Genomic DNA, 20,861 nt, shown 5'->3' with positions numbered 1-20,861 from the left:
GGCCCAGCACACACACAGGCAGAGGAGAGAGGTCCCGTAACAGAGAATCTGTCTTCATGTCAGCAGAGAATTAGTCTGCATGTCATAGCAGAGAATGAGGCTTCACGTCACCCACCACTGCAACAGTCCATTGGCATATATTTAGGCCTAGCACACAGGCAGAGGAGAGAGGTCCCGTAACAGAGAATCTGTCTTCATGTCAGCAGAGAATCAGTCTGCATGTCATAGCAGAGAATGAGGCTTCACGTCAGCCACCACTGCAACAGTCCATTGGCATATATTTAGGCCCAGCACCCAGGCAGAGGAGGGAGGTCCCGTAACAGAGAATCTGTCTTCATGTCAGCAGAGAATTAGTCTGCATGTCATAGCAGAGAATGAGGCTTCACGTCAGCCACCACTGCAACAGTCCATTGGCATATATTTAGGCCCAGCACACACACAGGCAGAGGAGAGAGGTCCCGTAACAGAGAATCTGGCTTCATGTCAGCAGAGAATCAGTCTGCATGTCATAGCAGAGAATGAGGCTTCACGTCAGCCACCACTGCAACAGTCCATTGGCATATATTTAGGCCCAGCACACACACAGGCAGAGGAGAGAGGTCCCGTAACAGACGATCTGGCTTCATGTCAGCAGAGAATCAGTCTGCATGTCATAGCAGAGAATCAGGCTTCACGTCAGCCACCACTGCAACAGTCCATTGTCATAAATTTAGGCCCAGCACCCAGGCAGAGGAGAGAGGTCCCGTAACAGACGATCTGGCTTCATGTCAGCAGAGAATTAGTCTGCATGTCATAGCAGAGAATCAGGCTTCATGTCAGCCACCACTGCAACAGTCCATTGGCATATATTTAGGCCTAGCACACAGGCAGAGGAGAGGTTCATTCAACTTTGGGTAGCATCGCAATATAATGGTAAAATGAAAATAAAAATAGGATTGAATGAGGAAGTGCCCTGGAGTCCAATAATATATGGTTATGGGGAGGTAGTTAATGTCTAATCTGGACAAGGGACGGACAGGTCCTGTGGGATCCATGCCTGGTTCATTTTTATGAACGTCAGCTTGTCCACATTGGCTGTAGACAGGCGGCTGCGTTTGTCTGTAATGACGCCCCCTGCCGTGCTGAATACACGTTCAGACAAAACGCTGGCTGCCGGGCAGGCCAGCACCTCCAAGGCATAAAAGGCTAGCTCTGGCCACGTGGACAATTTAGAGACCCAGAAGTTGAATGGGGCCGAACCATCAGTCAGTACGTGGAGGGGTGTGCACACGTACTGTTCCACCATGTTAGTGAAATGTTGCCTCCTGCTAACACGTTGCGTATCAGGTGGTGGTGCAGTTAGCTGTGGCGTGTTGACAAAAGTTTTCCACATCTCTGCCATGCTAACCCTGCCCTCAGAGGAGCTGGCCGTGACACAGCTGCCTTGGCGACCTCTTGCTCCTCCTCTGCCTTGGCCTTGGGCTTCCACTTGTTCCCCTGTGACATTTGGGAATGCTCTCAGTAGCGCGTCTACCAACGTGCGCTTGTACTCGCGCATCTTCCTATCACGCTCCAGTGCAGGAAGTAAGGTGGGCACATTGTCTTTGTAGCGTGGATCCAGCAGGGTGGCAACCCAGTAGTCCGCACAGGTTAAAATGTGGGCAACTCTGCTGTCGTTGCGCAGGCACTGCAGCATGTAGTCGCTCATGTGTGCCAGGCTGCCCAGGGGTAAGGACAAGCTGTCCTCTGTGGGAGGCGTATCGTCATCGTCCTGCCTTTCCCCCCAGCCACGCACCAGTGATGGACCCGAGCTGCGTTGGGTGCCACCCCGCTGTGACCATGCTTCATCCTCATCCTCCTCCACCTCCTCCTCATCCTCGTCCTCGTCCTCCTCGTCCTCCAGTAGTGGGCCCTGGCTGGCCACATTTGTACCTGGCCTCTGCTGTTGCAAAAAACCTCCCTCTGAGTCACTTCGAAGAGACTGGCCTGAAAGTGCTAAAAATGACCCCTCTTCCTCATCCTCCTCCTCCTCCTCCTGGGCCACCTCCTGTTCCATCATCGCCCTAAGTGTTTTCTCAAGGAGACATAGAAGTGGTATTGTAACGCTGATAACGGTGTCATCGCCACTGGCCATGTTGGTGGAGTACTCGAAACAGCGCAACAGGGCACACAGGTCTCGCATGGAGGCCCAGTCATTGGTGGTGAAGTGGTGCTGTTCTGTAGTGCGACTGACCCGTGCGTGCTGCAGCTGAAACTCCACTATGGCCTGCTGCTGCTCGCACAGTCTGTCCAGCATGTGCAAGGTGGAGTTCCACCTGGTGGGCACGTCGCATATGAGGCGGTGAGCGGGAAGGCCGAAGTTACGCTGTAGCGCAGACAGGCGAGCAGCGGCAGGATGTGAACGCCGGAAGCGCGAACAGACGGCCCGCACTTTATGCAGCAGCTCTGACATGTCGGGGTAGTTGTGAATGAACTTCTGCACCACCAAATTCAGCACATGCGTCAAGCAAGGGATGTGCGTCAAATTGGCTAGTCCCAGAGCTGCAACGAGATTTCGCCCATTATCACACACCACCAGGCCGGGCTTGAGGCTCACCGGCAGCAACCACTCGTCGGTCTGTTGTTCAATACCCCGCCACAACTCCTGTGCGGTGTGGGGCCTGTCCCCCAAACATATGAGTTTCAGAATGGCCTGCTGACGTTTACCCCGGGCTGTGCTGAAGTTGGTGGTGAAGGTGTGTGGCTGACTGGATGAGCAGGTGGAAGAAGAGGAGGAGGAAGCCGAGAAGGAGGAGGTGGCAACAGGAGGCAAAGAATGTTGCCCTGCGATCCTTGGCGGCGGCAGGACGTGCGCCAAACAGCTCTCCGCCTGGGGCCCAGCTGCCACTACATTTACCCAGTGTGCAGTTAGGGAGATATAGCGTCCCTGGCCGTGCTTACTGGTCCACGTATCTGTGGTTAGGTGGACCTTGCTACAGATGGCGTTGCGCAGTGCACACTTGATTTTATCGGATACTTGGTTGTGCAGGGAAGGCACGGCTCTCTTGGAGAAGTAGTGCCGGCTGGGAACAACATACTGTGGGACAGCAAGCGACATGAGCTGTTTGAAGCTGTCTGTGTCCACCAGCCTAAATGACAGCATTTCATAGGCCAGTAGTTTAGAAATGCTGGCATTCAGGGCCAGGGATCGAGGGTGGCTAGGTGGGAATTTACGCTTTCTATCAAATGTTTGTGAGATGGAGAGCTGAACGCTGGCGTGTGACATGGTTGAGACGCTTGGTGACGGAGGTGGTGGTGGTGGTGTTGGTGGTACATCCCCTGTTTGCTGGGCGGCAGGTGCCAACGTTCCTCCAGAGGCGGAGGAAGAGGCCGAGGCGGCAGCAGCAGAATAGGCCGAGGCGGCAGCAGCAGAAGAGGTAGCAGGGGGAGCCTGAGTGACTTCCTTGGTTTTAAGGTGTTTACTCCACTGCAGTTCATGCTTTGCATGCAGGTGCCTGGTCATGCAGGTTGTGCTCAGGTTCAGAACGTTAATGCCTCGCTTCAGGCTCTGATGGCACAGCGTGCAAACCACTCGGGTCTTGTCGTCAGCACATTGTTTGAAGAAGTGCCATGCCAGGGAACTCCTTGAAGCTGCCTTTGGGGTGCTCGGTCCCAGATGGCGGCGGTCAGTAGCAGGCGGAGTCTCTTGGCGGCGGGTGTTCTGCTTTTGCCCACTGCTCCCTCTTTTGCTACGCTGTTGGCTCGGTCTCACCACTGCCTCTTCCTCCGAACTGTGAAAGTCAGTGGCACGACCTTCATTCCATGTGGGGTCTAGGACCTCATCGTCCCCTGCATCGTCTTCCACCCAGTCTTGATCCCTGACCTCCTGTTCAGTCTGCACACTGCAGAAAGACGCAGCAGTTGGCACCTGTGTTTCGTCATCATCAGAGACATGCTGAGGTGGTATTCCCATGTCCTCATCATCAGGAAACATAAGTGGTTGTGCGTCAGTGCATTCTATGTCTTTCACCGCTGGGGAAGGGCTAGGTGGATGCCCTTGGGAAACCCTGCCAGCGGAGTCTTCAAACAGCATAAGAGACTGCTGCATAACTTGAGGCTGAGACAGTTTCCCTGGTATGCATGGGGGTGATGTGACAGACTGATGGGGTTGGTTTTCAGGCGCCATCTGTGCGCTTTCTGCAGAAGACTGGGTGGGAGATAATGTGAACGTGCTGGATCCACTGTCGGCCACCCAATTGACTAATGCCTGTACCTGCTCAGGCCTTACCATCCTTAGAACGGCATTGGGCCCCACCATATATCGCTGTAAATTCTGGCGGCTACTGGGACCTGAGGTAGTTGGTACACTAGGACGTGTGGATGTGGCAGAACGGCCACGTCCTCTCCCAGCACCAGAGGGTCCACTAACACCACCACGACCATGTCCACGTCCGCGTCCCTTACTAGATGTTTTTCTCATTGTTATGGTTCACCACAACAACAAATATATTATTTGGCCCAATGTATTGTATTCAAATTCAGCGGGATATAAATTTGAGGCCTAGTATTTAGGCGCTGGGTGACCGGTATGGATTTAGTGACAGAATTAGACTTGGAAATGCACAGAAGCGTGTGTGTGAAGTTATTCTGAATGACCCAATGTGCACCTTGAATATTATATACCCTTTTTGGGATAGATTTCAAATAGCTCTGATATAGCAGGAACCACTAAATTATGAAATTGCTAAATTGGGAATTGTACTTCAACCCAGAACAAAAAATGTGCTTTGACGGGCACTAAATAACTTTCCCAGCTACAACAGTACAGCGGTAACGAGAGATTTAGAGGGATTTAAATTTGAGGCCTAGTATTTAGGCGCTGGGTGACAGGTATGGGTTTAGTGACAGAATTAGACTTGGAAATACACAGTAGCGGGTGTGTGTGAAGTTATTCTGAATGACCCAATGTGCACCTTCAATATTATATACCCTTTTTGGGATAGATTTCAAATAGCTCTGATATAGCAGGAACCACTAAATTATGAAATTGCTAAATTGGGAATTGTACTTCAACCCAGAACAAAAAATGTGCTTTGACGGACACTAAATATCTTGCCCAGCAACAACAGTACAGCGGTGGGTAACGAGAGATTTAGAGGGATTTAAATTTGAGGCCTAGTATTTAGGCGCTGGGTGACAGGTATGGGTTTAGTGACAGAATTAGACTTGGAAATGCACAGAAGCGGGTGTGTGTGAAGTTATTCTGAATGACCCTATGTGCACCTTCAATATTATATACCCTTTTAGGGATAGATTTCAAATAGCTCTGATATAGCAGAAACCACTAAATTATGAAATTGCTAAATTGGGAATTGTACTTCAACCCAGAACAAAAAATGTGCTTTGACGGACACTAAATATCTTGCCCAGCAACAACAGTACAGCGGTGGGTAACGAGAGATTTAGAGGGATTTAAATTTGAGGCCTAGTATTTAGGCGCTGGGTCACCGGTATGGATTTAGTGACAGAATTAGACTTGGAAATGCACAGAAGCGTGTGTGTGAAGTTATTCTGAATGACCCTATGTGCACCTTCAATATTATATACCCTTTTAGGGATAGATTTCAAATAGCTCTGATATAGCAGAAACCACTAAATTATGAAATTGCTAAATTGGGAATTGTACTTCAACCCAGAACAAAAAATGTGCTTTGACGGACACTAAATATCTTGCCCAGCAACAACAGTACAGTGGTGGGTAACGAGAGATTTAGAGGGATTTAAATTTGAGGCCTAGTATTTAGGCGCTGGGTCACCGGTATGGATTTAGTGACAGAATTAGACTTGGAAATGCACAGAAGCGTGTGTGTGAAGTTATTCTGAATGACCCTATGTGCACCTTCAATATTATATACCCTTTTAGGGATAGATTTCAAATAGCTCTGATATAGCAGAAACCACTAAATTATGAAATTGCTAAATTGGGAATTGTACTTCAACCCAGAACAAAAAATGTGCTTTGACGGACACTAAATATCTTGCCCAGCAACAACAGTACAGCGGTGGGTAACGAGAGATTTAGAGGGATTTAAATTTGAGGCCTAGTATTTAGGCGCTGGGTGACAGGTATGGGTTTAGTGACAGAATTAGACTTGGAAATACACAGTAGCGGGTGTGTGTGAAGTTATTCTGAATGACCCAATGTGCACCTTCAATATTATATACCCTTTTTGGGATAGATTTCAAATAGCTCTGATATAGCAGGAACCACTAAATTATGAAATTGCTAAATTGGGAATTGTATTTCAACCCAGAACAAGAAATGTGCTTGAACGGACACTAAATAACTCGCCCAGCTACAGCACTAGGGACAGATTTAGCTGGATATAAATTTGAGGCCTAGTATTTAGGCGCTGGGTGACCGGTATGGATTTAGTGACAGAATTAGACTGGGATATGGCCAAAAAATGAACAGACTATTGCTGGTTAAATGCACTTGGTGTGACAGCTTCACCCTGATGTAGGCTTTAGCCAAAAAACAACCACACCATTGAGGGTTAAATGCACTTGGTGACAGGCGCAGCTTGCCCCTGATTTTGTATATGGCCAAAAAATGAACAGACTATTGCTGGTTAAATGCACTTTGTGTGACAGCTTCACCCTGATGTAGGCTTTAGCCAAAAAACAACCACACCATTGAGGGTTAAATGCACTTGGTGACAGGCGCAGCTTGCCCCTGATTTTGTATATGGCCAAAAAATGAACAGACTATTGCTGGTTAAATGCACTTGGTGTGACAGCTTCACCCTGATGTAGGCTTTAGCCAAAAAACAACCACACCATTGAGGGTTAAATGCACTTGGTCGCAGCTTGTGCTGGCGCACCACAAGACACAAAATGGCCGCCGATCACCCCAGAAAAATGAGACTGACAAACGGTCTGTGCAGCCTAAAAACAGTGAGCAATTGAGGATCAGCAGCTCAATGATCCACAGCTGCAGATCGATCAGTTAATCAAGTCCTTTGGAGGAGTTAATCTGCCTAATCTCGCCCTACTGTCGCAGCCGCAACCTCTCCCTACGCTAATCAGAGCAGAGTGACGGGCGGCGCTATGTGACTCCAGCTTAAATAGAGGCTGGGTCACATGGTGCTCTGGCCAATCACAGCCATGCCAATAGTAGGCATGGCTGTGATGGCCTCTTGGGGCAAGTAGTATGACGCTTGTTGATTGGCTGCTTTGCAGCCTTTCAAAAAGCGCCAAGAAAGCGTCACAAAAGCGCGAAGAAAGCGACGAACACCGAACCCGAACCCGGACTTTTACGAAAATGTCCGGGTTCGGGTCCGTGTCACGGACACCCCAAAATTCGGTACGAACCCGAACTATACAGTTCGAGTTCGCTCATCCCTATTCACCGGTCATTTTTTACAGATTTTGATTGCAAACTACTTCTCACACATATGGGCCCCTAAATTGCCAGGGCAGTATAACTACGCCACAAGTGACCCCATTTTGGAAAGAAGACACCCCAAGGTATTCCGTGAGGGGCATGGCGAGTTCCTAGAATTTTTTATTTTTTGTCGCAAGTTAGTGGAACATGAGACTTTGTAAGGAAAAAATAAAATAAAATCATTTTCCGCTAACTTGTGACAAAAAAAAAAAAAATTCTAGGAACTCGCCGTGCCCCTCACATGAATGAGCTGATCCCGAGCGCTTATAACAGACTTCCTCCACCCCAGACGCCATTCCTCCAAGTGAGAGTCTGCCAACTCAGGAATATCCACCGACCATTTAACAAATGATCGCTGGATAGGAGACTCCTGCATCTTGATAATTTCAACATAAAAGGAGGAAATCGGCTTATGCGGTTTCTCTCTCCTGGCAATAGATTCCAGTGGCCCACACTCTAATTTCAGGGCTAAGGACTGAAACTGCTTCTCACATGCATGTCTCAACTGGAGGAAACGATAAAAACTCGTGTGGGGTAGCAGGAAGTCTGCACGCAAACTCTCGAAGGAGCGGAAGACCCCGCCCTGGAACAGCTGTGTCAGATACTTCAGGCCCTTCCGCGGCCAAAATTCAAAGTCTGAAAGGTAAAAGAGCTCGGGGAGATGCTTATTACGCCACAGTGGGATGTACGGGGACCAGGTTTTTCCCGTTTGGCTAGTCATACGCGTGTCCACAAACCTCTCCCACGCCTCCAGAACCGTCACCATAGCCTCCGTGTTACTTTTGGTGTCCAGGCCTTTGCCTCCCCTATATACCAAATTCGTCAGGGCCTCATACGACCCTACCAGCGCCGCCTCCAACACCACTGCCGGATTGTTGGTGTCCGCCCTGATCCACCAGGAAGCATACATCAAGCGAGTCGCTATATAATAAACATACATATCCGGGAGTTGTAAACCCCCCTGCAAATAGGAGGCTTTCAGTGTCTTCCTTGCAATTCTTGGGGACCTGTTACACCACAGGAATCGGGTCATGACTTTGTCTAAAGTATCGAAATGGGCCTTAGGGATCCTCACATATAATAGCTTAGGTAACAACACCATTTTAACAATGTTAATTCTGCCCACTAGAGTCAGGGGGAGATTTTCCCAGGCTTCCAACTTGCGAGTAACATATTCCATAGTGGGCCTCAAATTCAAATGACAGAACTGCCAAGGATCTCTATGAATATGAATCCCTAAGTATATGTCACGACCATGTTTATGGCCGTGACTCCAGGGGAGCCGCATACAGTTGCCCGCGGTTTTGGGTTGTTGTGTCAACCGCAGCTGGAGGCATAATTTGGTTGGCCTCAAGTGCGGTTGCCGCGGACAACAGCTATGTGTGCGGTTCCCTTGGAGTTGTGTGCGTGTTTGTATGCACTGTTGTAGGTCTGTGTGCACTCTGTTATGTGTGGTGTGCACTTACCTCTTCCCCTCACTGTGGCTGCCCGTGGCAACGTTTGGTCATTGTGTACATGTGGTGGCAGTGTCCCGGCCTTTGGGCTGACTCCCAGGACATGGTTGCCACCCATGTCGTTGCCTGCGGCAACAGCCACAGTGTGTTCTTGTGTTGGACACTTTCCCTTTAAGTTGGTGTTTCCCTTCCCTGGTGCTGGAAGGGTTAACTCCCTTCCCAGTGTGTGTGTGAGTCACTGGGTGTGTCTGACTGTGGGGTGTGGCTACATGGGCTATAAAGTCTCAGTCCAGATCAGTTCTCTGGTGAAGGTACTCCAGGCATGTTGCTGGAGTCGTCCTCCTGTTATCCTGTAACCATCCTTCTAGTAAGGGCCACCCTTCCGGTCATAAATCCATAACCTTGATGTTTTGTTGATGTCCTATGTCTTTGGTTTTTAGTGCAGCTATGGATGTCCTGGTTCCTGAGTGTTCTTATGTGTGTGCTGTTTGTCTTATGTTTCTGTGGACAGCGTTTTCTGAGCACGGGTTCCAGTCAGCAAGGCTGTGGCAGGTTAGTGTGGAACTGTTGGGTTCACCTGTCATGTCCATAGATCTGTTTATGTTCCCCATCTTAATGCTGCTTGGCCAGTGAGACTCCTGTTCCTCCGTGCCGAGGAGGAACAGGTCGTCTTACCCTGCTCCTTAGTTCAGGGCCATCCTGAGGGCTTGTAGGGACTATTAGGTTCCAGAGTATGAGCCCTCCTACCATCAGGGTCGGCTCATACGGACAGGAGACAGGGTCAGTGTTAGGGACGCAATAGGAGGTGACCTGCTCCCTAATTCTGTTGCCCTGGCCGAGTAGCGACCGGACATCATCTGGCATCGCACGGCTGAGGATTTTCCCCATCCTCAGCCGTGACAGTATAGGAAGCTGTCTACAACCTTCAGAGGGGACACTGGTGAGACGTCTATCCCATCCTCCACGTCCACTATGCATAGACTGGACTTAGGCCAATTCACTCGTAGTCCCGAGTACCTGCCATAACCATTCACCACATCTAACAAAGACTCTAAGGAGGGGCCAGGGTCAGCTAAATACACCAACAGGTCATCCGCATACAGCGATACCTTCTCCTGTACCCCAGCTATCGTCCACCCTTCTATCAAAGAGCTATTATTGATTAGTTGCGTGAGGGGTTCCATTATCAGGGCAAACAACAATGGTGACAGTGGACAACCTTGCCTGGTGCCCCTATACAACCGGAAAGGTCGAGAAGTAACACCATTCACCCGGATACGTGCCGTAGGCGCCTGATATAACAGCTGGACCCATTTGATAAAGGAGGGGGGGAATTGAAGGCGGGACATCGTCTCCCAAATAAAGCACCACTCTACCGAGTCAAAGGCTTTCTCATTATCAAGAGAAGCCAAGGCCCTCGATCCCGCGTTATCATGTCTGACCTGCAAATTAGTGTATAACCTCCTAAGATAGATATCTTCCCAGGCATAAAGCCTGACTGATCCGGGTTAATGATGGATAATACTACCCCACTCAGTCTTCTAGCCAAGACTTTGGCCAATATTTTCGCATCAGTATTCAGTAGGGAAATCGGTCTATACGACGCGCAGTGGTCCGGAGGCTTCCCAGCTTTATGAATCACCACAGTGGTGGCCTCACCAAACGATGGGGGCAACCCACCAGATTCATAGGCGTAAGTGAACAGTTTCAGTAGACGCGTAGAATGCAAATCAGCATCCAGCCCATACCATTCAACTGGGAAGCCATCCGGACCAGGGGATTTCCCTACTGCCATAGCCTCTATCGCTGCTTTGATCTCCCCCTCGTCAATAGGTCCCCCTAAGTACGTGCTATCCGTCTTGGCCAAGGGTGTAAGGGGAATGGTTCGAAGGAAGGATCGGATCTCACCCGGGGTCAAGCTGAGTTTAGAGCTATATAGGTCCGCATAGAATTGAGCGAATTGCTCGCAGATCTCCCCGGGCCGATGCACCTTCGATCCATCGCCACAGGTAACGTGAGGGACTACTGTCTGTGGCATCTCAGTCCTGGCCAGAAAAGCCAAGGCACTCCCATTCTTGTCCCCATCAGCAAAAACTACGCGCCTCTGATAGAGTAACTTCTTCTGGGTATACTCTGTTAAATGTAAAGTGAGCTTCCTCTGTGCCTCATCCCACATCCTACGGTTCTCTACATTCGGGTCCTCTGTGTAAACCCGCTCTGTCTCCGCCACCTCTTCCTCCAACTTGACCCTAGTAGCACTCAGTTCTTTCCTATGCATAGCTATCGCCTGGATCAAGGTACCACGCAGCACCACTTTAAAGGCCTCCCACTCCACTGATGGGTTAGTCGATCCCTCATTAAATTCCCAGTAATCTTTCATCCCTTGCTGCGCCGCCCAAACTACAGGCAGGACCTCCAGCCCTTTACTATTGAGCCTCCATGATCTTTCATGTAGGTAACGGACAAATCTAATTTCCCCTCGAGAGCAGGGAAACAGAAGAGAGAGAGCGCACAATAGTGTAGTATGTTTAACCGGATAAGGATATCAAAGTGAGAAATATCCAGACTCACCTTATGAAGTTGTGCTCCGGCAGGCACAACTCTACTTAGAGCTTAATCAAAATAAGACCTCTAGACCAGGACTGCAGCCGCAGATTTTGTAGTCTCTCGGATGGGATGTCCAGTCCCCCAAAATAAATTCGTAGTAGAGAAAAGAGGTTCTGCGTCGGCGCGAAATCACTGGTGGAAGCGGTCTTAAAGATGGATTCTTCTTTTATTCAGAAACAACGCGTTTCGGGGATCAAAGACTCCCCTTCATCAGGTTTCACAAACATCCATGATCTTTCAGTCAGCGCTAGGGGTTGTCTCAGAATTACCAGTAAAGGGGCATGGTCAGAAATGCCCCTTGGAAAGTAGTCAGCACCCGCCAATGAAGGCAACAGGTCTCTACTGAGGAATACTAAGTCAATCCTAGACAATGCCGCATGTGAGGCCGAGTGACAAGAATACTGACGTATCCCCGGATGTAAATACCTCCAGCCCTCTGTTAATGCGAATACCTCTGCCCAGGAACACAGTGCATCATTATGAGTATCAGCCGGACGAAGCCGGTCCAGTGAACGATCTAAGACCGCGTTGTAGTCCCCAAGCACAATCAGAGGCACCGGGGGCATGGAGGCTACACGTTTCATAATCTCGTCCAGTATCTCCCTACGAAAAGGAGGGGGAACATAAACACCCACTACCAAGTATTCAATGCCTCTGATTGCAGCGTGAAGAACCACCAAGCGCCCCATCGTATCAGTGTATACCGAGAGCGACCGGAAGGGAAGGGATTTGGTAACCAGAATTGACAATCCTCTGGCCCTGGAGCTATAAACCGCATGATAGCCTGCGCCAACCCAGGGTCTCCGTAACGCCAGGATTTTCCGCCCCTGCAGATGTGTCTCCTGCAATATCAGTACGTCCGGATTGTGATTACGCAAGAAGTAAAAAACCAGAGATCTCTTCAGTTTGTCATTAAGACCTCTGACATTCCAGGAGACAAAACGACAGAGCGTCATCATGGCGGCTTGTTAAAAGCATATCTCCAAAAGAAGCCGCACCACCCAAGCCAAGCATTCACACACTCATACCCACTCGTCACATTCAAACCAACAAACTCCCGAGATGCCCGGAACATCAATTCCAGCCCCCCACCATGCCCAGATGACCCCAACATATCCGAGCCTAAATGCCCACCCCCCACTTGCCTCACTAGTGGAAATAGGGACGAAGACCCTTACCCAACCCGCTATACTAGGTAAACCTCTGAACCTAACCTAGATAGCAGATAACCTAACCGTCACACATTCAGCTCCATCATACAGTAAAGACATCTGACAGTATAGGCTGAGACCCCCATCACGAAAGTCTCCATATACTCAGGCCCTGCGGTCAAGCCAGTCCGAAGCCTCTTCAGGGGTAGCGAAAAATTTCACCAGCTCTCCATCTTGTACTCTGAGTCGTGCCGGATACATCATGGCGTATATCAGTCCCTTCTCCCGCAGCCGGGTCCTCACCGCCGTGAACTGTCTGCGTTGCTTCTGCACTTCAGTAGAGAAGTCCGGGTAAAAGGAGATCCGGGCGTTATCAAAATGAATGTCCTTTAGACATCGGGCCGCCGCCAGCACAGCATCCCGGTCCCTATAGTTCAGGACCTTGAAGATGAAAGGACGAGGTGGGGCCCCCGGAGGCAGAGGGCGGGTGGGGATCCTGTGGGCCCGTTCAACCGCAAAAGTCCCTGAGAGGTGTATCGGGTCTAGGACCTGTTTAATAAGGGTCTCCGCAAATTCCTCAGGTGCGTTACCTTACGCCTTTTCTGGTAGCCCCATAATGCGGACGTTGTTCCTTCTATTGCGGTTCTCTGCATCCTCTACTTTCGCCATCAGGGTCCTGACCTGGTTCTGTAAGGCGTTAATCGCAGAATCTCCCCTCTGAGCTCCATCTTCCACCTCGCCTAGTCGCCTCTCAACCTCAGTAGTCCTTTCTCTTATCTTATCAATGTCATGCCTGAGGAGAGTAAGATCAGCCTGCACATGGTCAATCTTGACAGTAAGCGCCGTCTGACAGTTAGTAATGGCCGCCATAACTTTCGCTAGGTCCACCTCAGATTGTGCAGAAGAGGCCCCAACCTCCCTATCCTCCGTTTGGCTCATATTGTCCAGCATCAATTTAGGCGGGATAGCTGGGCCTGGGGTGCCTGTTTTCCGGCCCATAAAGCGACCTCCCGTTCACCAGCAGCAGGAATAGTGGCCAGCCAGCCGACCCCTTCAGTCTGGAACACAAGGGTGTCAGCCACACCAATTAAGTAAGTGAGTCTCTACCTGGAATCCAGGGGCAACCCCACCGCTACCCAGCGCAGTGATCCTTTCCACCGGGCACACTTCGTCTATTCAGCAGAGACAGGCAAGCGTAATGGCAGGAGAGTTTACGGCACCTATAGGTCCGGCGCCAGTCGCAGACAGCAGAGGCCTCAGTCCCCGGGCTCGCGGTTAAGATGGCGCCCGTCACACCAGACACGTGGGGGGAACTGAACTGCAGCAGGCCGGCCGGCAGAGAACCTGGGGGTCACAACGACCTGCAGCACCAGGCTCCGCTTGCGTACCGCCGCCAGTGGATGTAATGTCCTCACGCCCCACTCCTCCCGCTCTAACCGAGAGGACCTCCGTCCGGGGTGTCCCGCAGTAAGTAGGCCGCTCTCAGGGGGAACCAGACGAGCAGCGGTAATCACAACCGCAGGGCAGGCAGGAGAACTGTCAGTAACCAGTCCGGGTGTTGAATAGCGCAGGGGGTCTCCAGCATAAGAAAACAGGAACCGAGCAGTCAGAATCACAGGATAAGCTCAGGATACTAGCGGAGCTGAAGTAACATGCGACCTCACGCCATGACAGTCAGGCCACGCCCCCCGCAAACATCTTCTTAGTGGCTCTAACCCAGGATATCTTGGCTTGCATTAAGGCTGAACAACATCTGGCCTCGGCATCCACCCCAACAGATTAGTTGTTTGTTCCCGTACAATTTCATCTCCAGCTGTTGGGGGAGTGTCACGATTCAGCCTTTTGTGGACATCCGGGTTTTGAGGGCACTAAGGATCTGGTTTCTAGATCTTATTGGTGGCCCACTCTGACCAGGGATATCAAGTCCTACGTGTCAGCCTGTGAGGTTTGTGCCAGGTCTAAGACACCTAGGACTCGCCCCTGCTGGTAACCTAAGACCCCTACCCATTCCCAGTAGACCCTGGTCCCATATCTCGATGGACTTTATAACTGACCTACCACTGGCAGAGGGTAAGACTGTGGTTTGGGTAGTGGTCGATAGGTTTAGCAAGATGGTTCATTTCATTCCACTGTCTAAACTTCCGAATGCAAAAACACTGTCGTCTATTTTTGTGAGAGAGATTGTTCGTTTACATAGCATCCCGGAAAATATTGTTTCTGACAGGGGTGTGCAGTTTGTGTCCAAATTCTGGAGGGCCTTCTGTCAAAGATGAAAAATTTCATAGTCTTCATCTTCCGCCTACCATCCTGCGAGTAATGGGCAGACTGAACGCTTAATCAGTCTGTGGAACAATTCTTGAGGTTGTATGTTGCTGATGACCAGCAATTATGGGTCAAATTCCTTCAGTTGGCTGAATTTGCTTTGAATAACTGTCAATTCTTCTGCTGGGGTCTCCCCTTTCTTTTGTAACCATGGTTCTCATCCCCGCTTTCATTCTGGGTCGTCCGTCTCCTCCTTTAACCCTGAACTGGATAAACTCTCCTCCGAACTGTGCACAGTTTGGGCCCGGGTTCAATCGAACCTAGAAAAGGCTCAAAGTTCTCAAAAACTCAAGGCCGATAGGAGATGTTCCAAGGGGGTGAACTTTCAGGTTGGGGATAAAATATGGTTGTCCTCCAAGAATCTATCTCTCAAGGTAGCTTCTAGAAAATTTGCTCCTCGTTTTTTTGGACCGTATAAGATCACAGAGGTGATTAATCCGGTATCATTTAAGTTGGAGCTGCCCGAGTCGTTCCACATTCATAATGTATTTCATAAGTCTTTACTTAAAAAGTATTTTGAACCTGTTGTACCATTGAAAGCCTTGCCTCCGCCGGTTCTTGTTAGTGATGCTGTCGAGTATGTGGTGTCTAAGATAGTGGATGTCAGGAGAGTGCGTAATTCCTTACAGTACCTGATTCACTGGAAGGGGTATGGACCCGAAGAGAGATCTTGGGTACCCACCAGGGAGGTTCATGCTTCTAGACTTTTTCGAAAATTTTATTTAGAACAACCTGAAAGGCCGTCGCCTGAAGTCTTGGGTCCGGTGGACCCTCATAAAAGAGGGGGTACTTTCGCGGGGCGCCAAAGGCGCACTTGGTCTCCCATCAGCTGCAGACCTACTGCTTAGCTTCGGGAGCGAGGATCTGTGTTTGGCCTCGTTCCCAGGGTGGCTTTTCTAGCTGGGATGCTCCCTGCTCCTAGGTCTGCCTTGAGCGCCGAGCTGATCACTCGGTGCTCAACTTGTCTGTCTGTCGGTCATGTGATGCTGGCCACGTCACATGACCCTCAGACCCCACTATAAATACAGGCAGCCTGCTGGCCACAGGTTGCCTGTTAATTCTAGGTTCCTAGCTATTTGTTGGACTACTGAATACTCACCTGATCCTGTTCCCTGACGATCCTTTGCCTGCTCCTCCTGTACTGCGCATCCCTCCTGGTATTGTGACCTCGGCTCCCACCTGACTACTCTTTGCAGACTCCTCTGGTACTTCTCTAATCTCCTGGTATTTGACCCGGGCTTCTCCTGACCATTCTTTGCTTAACCATTTGTACTGCGTAGCTCTCTTGGTTCTGACCCGGTCCGTTCACGTTCCGTATTTTGTCTTGTCTGTCTTCCCTGCACATATCCTAAGTAAGGGACTGTCGTCCAGTTGTCCCCTGTCATCAGGACTCATGAGGCAAGTAGGCAGGGCCAGGGGTGAGGGTGGAGCGCAGTGGTCACTATCCTCCCCCCTGTGTGTGTGTGGACGTGACCGTTACAAATATAAGAGTGATTAGGGAAAATCTAATTAGAACAGAACCATATGTGCTCTAATATGGTATACAATTCCATAATCACACCCATTTTCTTGTACTTGTTCAACTAATTACTTTCAAGCTGAAAAATACTTCAACTTTCAATAAATTATAGGGAATTCATAGTAATAATCAGTTATGTTGTTTTTGGTAGTTGCTATGCAACTTTCTCACTGCTGATTCATCAGCTGATCTGATTCTTTCGGAAAGAGTTCCTGATTGGTTAGCCCTTCTTTAAATATTTTGTCTTATGCAGTGGGTTGCAGGATATAAAGTAAGTTATATGCATTTAAATCAAGTAATCCTTGTATATTTCTAGTATCTTGTTCCTTGCCTAGTTTGCTTTTCTCAGTGTATGTTTTTGTGTGAATATTTGAGTCCACTCTTTGTATCTTATGGCCCCATGTACACTGCTTGATGGAGCAGATGATTGTCGGGAAGGAAATGACCGTTGTATTTACAAGCAGCGATTTCTTCCACAGTATGAGTTGGAGTGATCACTAATGCCATTGCTCTTCCCCATACAGAATCATTGTTTGTGGGCAGAAGAGTGCTGTTTAGACAGTTCAACCTGTATATAAACTTAGCTATCTCCAGCAGCCCCACAGAGATGAATGGAGAGGAAACAAAATTGTATGACTCCCGATCTATTCAAGTATGGGAAGACTAGACCATTGGTCCCGTGGTGAGTCGAATTGATCAGACACTTATTCCTGATCCACAGAATAGGGGATGAGTTTTGTTTGTGGGAAAAATGCCCTCCATTTCACCTAGTCAGTGTAATGGTAGGGGACAGTAAGGCACTGAGATCCACCCGCACCACTGTCCCTAACTAGTTGGATGATTCATCCTAGGCAACAGCCCACAACTGGATGACAGTGCAGGGGCCTAACTTAAAGGGATAAGAGATAAGAGACAGGCAAACCTGGACTGAATCAGATTCCAAGAGCAAAGTCAAAAACAGGCCAGGGTCCAAACCAGAAAGATATGTCAGACGCAAGACAAAATACAAACACAGATCACGTCAGGAAATAAACGGCAGTCAGAAGCAAGGTCAGGGACAATCCAAAAGTCAGAATACGAGAATCCAAACAGAAATACAATACATGCTAGTGAGGCTACGCAGACCAATCACATGCACTTGTTGCCAGCAGCTGTCTGTTTAAATCTCCCTCTGGCAGACAGCATTTGACACCGGAGCCACATCTGATTTACCCTACGCTTCTGTTCCCTGATAGGCTGCGGAATGATGCTGGAAGCCCTGCCTTGAGGGGCAGAATCTGCCACGGGAACTCTGCCAGGTGAATCCATGACAGTCAGCAGCAGATACGCTAACTACCGGGTCCCTATTCTACCACTCAAGAAGACTGCACTAATCTACACTATGCATCAGTAGTCCAGGACACTTCCTGTTTGTCCAGCTCTGCTCTTAAATTGGCCAGTGATGTGACCATTGCTTGGCAATCCAGGGGCAGGAAGAAGTGCCTTAAACTACCAAATCATAGTGTGTATCAGGTACTGATACACTTTAGTGGCAGAAGAGGGCTCCAGGAATCCGCAGATCCACAGTTTAAAAGATGAAACAGAGGGCACAATGCAAGTGTAATCTCTCTTTACCCGCCAATGTGAAGTTTTTATTTGGACCAGATTGCCTCTTTCAACTATGAATATATTTTAAATTGTCCAATATGGTTAACCGGCATTGTGACTACCTGCCCTAAAATCCTTCAGATCTAATTGCTAGTTAACAATTGATTGCACACTAGACACATTTATTAACGCACATCATCTCTATAAACAGCATAACATGTTGAATGTTTCCATTAGCATCTGATCTACAATAGAGGCAGGTTTTATGTAGTCTCATTTTTGTTACTAGATGGAGGAGGATCAATTCTATTTTATTGGACTTTTGATCTACTACATCAGACACATGTTAAAAATTCTAAACACCACTACCAGTGAAAATAAGGTATAATCCACATTTGTGTTCGGATCGGCTATCAGAAAGGTGTCCCTAACCTATCTAACCCTATCTTCAACAAGCAGTAGAATTGTGCCGTAACTGCTGCTGTAGGGTAGCCTAAAGGGGGCCACCCCTATATGAAGTGACTGTAAGATGGCGTGGGTGGGTGGGTGAAATCAGCTGACCCGTCGTCAGCCTAGGCCTACAGGAGCCTATAAATAGCCTAGTACCCACCCAGCCTGGCCTCACAGGTGCAAGTAAGTAGCCGTGTAATCAGCCTCTCCTCTCACAAATACAGCCAAATACTAGTATTTTGCTTAACACTTGTGTTCGGATCGGCTATCAGAAAGGTGTCCCTAACCTATCTAACCCTATCTTCAACAAGCAGTAGAATTGTGCCGTAACTGCTGCTGTAGGGTAGCCTAAAGGGGCCAAAAAGCATGGACCGTATTTAGAGTAAATATATACATACCATTACGATGCCCGCTTTGAACGCCGAAAACTCTGCCCGATGAAGGTACGGAATATACCGTACATAACAGCGACTTCTATATACCTTACCTCTTTGTCACGTGCCGTTGTTTTAGGAGGTAGCTAAAGTTGATGTTTTGAAAGAGCGGTCGGTAGTCAGAAACGATTTACCCCTATGTTGACGATCATATGAACATATTGCAAGAAGGTCTGAACCCGGGAGCTGCGGACTGAAATAACAATGGTGAATGTGATAGAAGACTTAATGAAGTCCAACCATTCGCTAAGGGCCCTGCTCGGACACCAACTATTGCTGGTAGCAAATACTACACCTATACTTATCCCCCAGGCCACTGCTTAAATTATTTCTTATTATTAATATAGGACCCAAAAACTTAGAGGATGGCATATGCCGCTTAACTCTGATAATGGATCGGGACGTAATCGCCTGTAGTCGTGACAGGACCCATTAACCTGTAGTCGTGACAGGATTTCGTAATTGCCTGAAGACGTGACAGGACTTATTAACCTGTAGACGTGACAGGATTTCGTAATTGCCTGAAGACGTGACAGGACTTATTAACCTGTAGACGTGACAGGATTTCGTAATCGCCTGTAGTCGTGACAGGACTTATTAACTGCCAGGCGCGAGAGACCCTAATGGCGGGGCCAGGCATCTGCGAGGGAAGAAATGTAACCTGAAGGAAGCAGCTATGTTCATTAGGAGAACGGTATCAGAGCGGTGCACTGACTGCCCCCGAGAAAATACTGAGTAACCATGATGTAGCAATGAAAAGAAAAATGCGGCCTTAAGTGGAAGCCGAAGTGATGTATGAACAGGTGGGTGAACGCAGCTCTGGATGTGAGTAGTGCCTGAAAACATGGTATGGGCCCAGCTGTGAGCATGAAGAGCACTGTATAACGCAGCTGTGAATGCAATCTGAGCTAACAGGGTATCAATGTTATGCAACAGCAACGCATGAACGCAGCTCTAGTGGTGAACAGAGTATAAATTGTAAATGCAGACACATGGACATAGCTATGAAGGTAACGCCCCCACATAATGCTGCAGGCTTTTTTTTTTTTTTTTTCCAGGATGGTCACCACAGCACCACCAAAAAATAAAAACAAAAAAATAAAAACATAAACGTGTATGAACATGAACCTTGAAGCAACGACAATAAGGCAACATAATGCACCTGTACCCCAGCACAGAACCGCTGACACATGCGTGCCCATAACATACAGTTTATAGATAAACCACTCTTACCTAAAGGAGCATCAGAACTCAAATGCAGGCACCTCGACTGATCTGCATGGATCCCCACATGCAGACCCCTGGTATACATACCCCAACTCCTTGCCTGTTTGGCATTAGCTACGGATGTGCCCCTGCATGTTAAAAACACACATTTTTTTTTTTTAAATAGAGGAACCTGCGACCATACCTACACCAGGCGCCTGCTAGGCCAACAACTATATGCAATGACCCCCAACAAGCCCCTGGACAGCCGAGCATTCACTAGACCATAAGCACCCCGCTCTGCTTTGAACCGCCCTGTAGGCACCATGCCATCAAATGCAATACCACAGCATTTTTTTTTTTTTTCCTTACCATTGATATAAAACACAGCGTGCATGACTTGAACCAACTAACAACCCTCATTCAACCGTTTAGCGCCCGACTCTGCTACATCTCAGAGCGCTACATGTCGCGGACCGCAGCGTTGGTCCCGTGCAAACCACTCCGATCCTACCGTGAATACCAGCGCCCTGCTAAGACATTCTGCCATCGCCCAGCCGTAAGGAGCCTCCACACCATGCTGCTGTATCCTAGAGCCGACTCACAGGTAGTGAAATCAGCTGAATCGTCGTCAGCCTAGGCCTACAGGAGCCTATAAATAGCCTAGTACCCACCCAGCCTGGCCTCACAGGTGCAAGTAAGTAGCCGTGTAATCAGCCTCTCCTC

The sequence above is a fragment of the Bufo gargarizans genome, chromosome 1 (assembly GCF_014858855.1).
Source record: "Bufo gargarizans isolate SCDJY-AF-19 chromosome 1, ASM1485885v1, whole genome shotgun sequence".
Classification (NCBI taxonomy): Eukaryota; Metazoa; Chordata; class Amphibia; order Anura; family Bufonidae; genus Bufo; species Bufo gargarizans.
Note: the sequence above shows the minus strand (reverse complement) of the source record.